The 4,508-nt window shown below is 42.0% G+C and overlaps 1 pseudogene; it reads left to right on the top strand.

Moving 5' to 3' along the window:
• Positions 1 to 619: 619 nt before the first annotated feature.
• LOC110307534 lies at positions 620 to 2,028 on the top strand (annotated as a pseudogene).
• Positions 2,029 to 4,508: the final 2,480 nt, after the last annotated feature.

Raw genomic sequence — 4,508 nt, 5'->3', positions numbered from 1 at the left:
GTCGGTGAGGTGGTCCTTGGAAGTCTAGCCCTAGATATCTACTCCATGCGGAGTAGGCTAAAACATTTTGTACAACACTTAAAATAAAGGTGGAAATATTCTTACCGAAGAACAAGTACTTTTATAGGTTTGGCTTTGTTTTACAAATTGGCATCGAGTATTTTTTTTCAAACATTTTTGTTTGTAAACAGTATTTTGAAATTTTTTACTATGTAAAGTTTTCTTGAGCAATTATGCTATTAATCTCAAATTAGCATACATAAGAACGGAATTCATTCAGGCATTTTTGTACATTTGTGCCGTTAAACTTTGCTCTAGTGTATCTCCCTTGCCCACTGAACTTGAGGAGTTTTGAAGCAGTGGGAAGATGAATTTCGGTCAGCCTTTGCTTCATATGAGTCCTGCTTCATTAGAAGCTTATCACGTGACCAGGCTGCCTTGTAAGCCACTATCTTAATTTATGTCATTTTAGCTCATGTAAGTCACAGGGAACTCAAATAAATCTGTATGTCTAAATTATGTGTCTAAGGATGTGGCTGGAAATGGAAGCTAAATTTTGTTTTAAAAACTTTCAAACTGACGCGGCGTGAGTTTCCTAGGTCTGAAGTCGGCCTGAAAGATGTCAGCCCTCAGAGCTGTCTTCCAATACATCGATGAAAACCAGGACCACTGTGTCAAGAAACTTGCAGAATGGGTGGTCATCCAGAGCGTGTCTGCATGGCTGGAGACTAGAGGAGAGATCAGAAGGATGAAGGAGGTGGCAGCTGCTGATTTCCAGAGGCTGGAGGGTTCTGTGGAGCTGGTGGATATTGGGAAGCAGAAGCTCCGGGATGGCTCAGGGATACCCTTCCTCCCATTCTGCTGGGCAAACTGGGCAGCGATCCTCAGAAGAAAACAGTGTGCATTTACAGGCGCCTGGATATGCAACCTTCAGTCCTGGAGGATGGGTGGGACAGTGAGCCCTTTTCTCCTTGGTGGAGCGGGAAGGCAAGTTGTATGGGAGAAACTGCACAGAAGATAAGGGGCGGTGGTTGGATGGATGAATGCCCTGGAAGCCTATCAGAAGACTGGCCAGGAGATCCCAGGCAACCTGCGGTTCTGCCTAGAAGGCATGGACCAGTCTGGTTCCAAAGACCTGGATGAGCTAATTTTTGCCCAGAAAGACAAGTTCTTCAAAGATAGGGACTATGTGTGCATTTCGGACAATTACTGGCTTGGGAAGAATAAACCGTGCATCATGTACGGCCTCAGAGGCATTTGTTACTTCTTCATCGAGGTGGAATGCAGTGACAAAGTCCTCCATTCTGGGGTATATGGTGGCTCAGTGCACGAGGCCATGATGGATTTCATTTCACTGATGGGTTGTCTGGTAGACAAGAAGGGGAAAAAATGTATCCCCAGCATCAACAGTGCTGTGGTGCCTGTAACAGATAAGGAGTGTGAGCTCTATGACCACATTGGCTTTGATATGGAAGAGTTCACTAAAGATGTGAGGATGCTTCAGCACAGCTGCAAGAAAGATATCCTGATGCACAGATGGCGATACCTGTCCCAGTCCCTCCATGGAATCGAAGAGGCCTTCTCCAGTTCAAGACTGTGATCCCCAAGGAAGTAGATGGCAAGTTCTCCATCAGGCTCGTGTCAAACATGATACCAGAAGTTGTTAGCAAGCAAGTTTCAAGCTACTTGTCAAAAAAGCTTGCTGAACTTCAGATTCCCAACAAGTTCAAGGTATATATGAGCCCCCGTGGGAAGCCGTGGATGTCTGACTTCAACCATCCTCATTACCAGACAGGGAGAAGAGCCCTGAAGACAGTGTTTGGTGTTGAGCCTGACTTGACCAGGGAAGGTGGCAGTATTCCTGTGACCTGGAACTTTCAAGAGGCCACAGGCAAAAATGTCATGCTGTTGCCAGTGGGATCAGCAGATGACAGTGCCCACTCACAGAGCAAAAAGGTCAACAGGCTCAATTATATAGAAGGAACCAAGATGCTGGCTGCATATCTGTATGAGGTATCTCAGCTATAGAACTGAGAGTATATCTATATGAGGTGTCTCAGCTGAAGAACTGAGAAGTCTCATTTTCCTCGGAGTGCTGTTCCTACCCAGAAACAATCTGCCCTCTCTCTCTTCCAGCTTTCTTGGGAAAATGGAAGTTTCTTTTCCCTATCTCTTTCCTGTCATCTGTGTCAGGCAGTTGGAAGTGTTCAGTCCTGAGGCTTACTGAGGACAACTGACTGGCCATGATTGGAGATGGGGGGTGCCTCAGATGTGGTCAGTGTGACTTCACATCTAGGAAGTAGCCAAAGCTCCAAGTCTGTGGGAGGTACTGCCCATCGTGGACTGAGGCGCAGGGAATATTCAGGAAGGAAGGAAGAACATCCAGTAGCTCCTTGTGCTGTGACAGCACCATGATGACCCATCACTGTGCTCTGTATCCCATCTTAAGATCCTAGCTGATCATCACTGATGTCCCTTCCTGTTGCTGTCCCCTAGAATTTATCCCAACAGTCCCCATGGAAGCACCAGTCCAGTTCCAGCTACTACTAATAAATGTGACAATGAGCTTCTGGGTGGGGGGGGGGAGGGGAGGGTACAGGGGGAGGAAGGGGGCTTTCAAACTAATGTTATGATAGTTATAAGATTAATAGGCTTATAATAGGATTAGACACATATTTCTAATATACCGAACTAGTATTTTCTTACTTATGTTTGGGGATAAAATCTATGCAATTTGGTTGGTTTCATTGAAATTACACAGATAATTCAATCAATATGTTTCCAGATGTTGTTATTGCCTTTCTCCACTAAATGTTGGTTTCTTTCCCGATCTCACTGCTCACACACATGCAATAGAAAGTCACTCATTAATATAGTTGCAAAGCCCAATAATGGAAGGGTAGAAATGAAGAGAAAGTCGACTTAAAAATCATAGAAAGGCTAGGTAATTTGAAAAACAGTCTACTTTGTTCAAATTAGGAGGTAAATACAAACTGACTTTCAACTTGTCTGTTATGATGTCAAAATATCCTATAAAGAGTCTAGCCTTCTGAACTCATTCCTCTTCGACAGTTTGGTTCGGATTTTTCCGTTACCTTGGACTATGTGAGTTTCTGTCATACAAGGCCTCATCCCTAGGTCACTGGGAAAGCCCTCTGCCTCCTCTCCCACCTTCAGTGATGCCTGAAATACTTTAAGTAGGAGACCAATCAATCAATTTTGCCTCCACAATATGAGTAACAGCTAGACCTATATTCATACAAGATGAAAACTGAAATCAGACATTTCCTAAGGCTGCAAGTATGTATGGGACAAGTGAAAGGGAGGAGTGGTGTGCACAGGTGTTCTCTAGGCCAGAAGGCATGCCAGCTGCACCAAGTCTCGAGACAGGAAAAGAAGTTACAAATTTCATAGGCAAATGTCATCTATACCAGTTTATCCAAGGTTCATATTAATGAAACTACATCAATGAGCTCATGATACAAAGAAACTTGCAAGTTGTCACTTTGTGCTATTGTAAAGGCATTAAAGTTACACTCAAATGTGAATTCCACAAATATGCAGTGTCCTGCCCAACATGTGTCATGTATACTATGTTTGTCACTAGCTTCCTATGTAGACAAGTATTATCCTGAGTGCCTAGGCCTTTGTAAGTAGGGGGATCAAAGGAATGCTAGTTTTCTGGGTACTGGTGATCTGCTCCAGGGTTCAATGTCTACAAAACAGGCACTCAGCCAAGTGAGTACCATCACTGGTCCACATCTCAGAAGAATTCTAAGAAAAAATATTCAGTATATTCCTTGTAATCCAACTTAAATCATCCCCCCAAATCAGTTGTAAATGCCTAGAAATATCTTTCCACTTGACCAAAAATCCCACAGGCAAAAAAACAAAACAAAACAAAAACATACAAGCATAAGAATTATAATAAAAATTATCTTTCAGAGTGCAAAGTGATACCCTAAGGTTTCATTCAGGCAATTGGTGTTCAAATTCAGACAATCTTTGGTGTTTGTTTTTCCAAAGACTACTAAAAATGATAATGACAAGAAACATAGCTAACATGATTATATACATAAACATAAATGGTTTGTCTACTGATTCTTCTAAAGGAGTCAATAAATAATTAGTATGTGGAATGCTACTAACAGCTAAAATTCAGTAAGACACCAAAAGTGTTTTGCATATGTAGTTTTCATATCTTGAGGAAGGACAATTTTAAATTTACAAATCAAAAGATTACTGTTAGCCAATGTTTATTCATGTTATAAAGGTGACTAGCAATCCCAAGAAAGTGCTATGTTGCTACAATATAAAAATACTTGTGAAGAAGCTACAGTGCTGATATGATTACTATCAACACTAAGTTTCAGTGCCTTGCTTATTTGCCTTGCCTTACCCTTGAAGGTTATGCAGTTCTCTCTGTGGTAATTCACGTCAGTAGAAGTCGCATGTATATGTTTGTAATAAACTTCACAAATGAATTTCTGTTGACTGATCAAGCAAAA

Source organism: Mus caroli, chromosome 13 (genome assembly GCF_900094665.2).
Source record: "Mus caroli chromosome 13, CAROLI_EIJ_v1.1, whole genome shotgun sequence".
In the NCBI taxonomy this organism is placed as follows: domain Eukaryota; kingdom Metazoa; phylum Chordata; class Mammalia; order Rodentia; family Muridae; genus Mus; species Mus caroli.
This window is presented reverse-complemented; position numbering and strand designations above follow the sequence as displayed.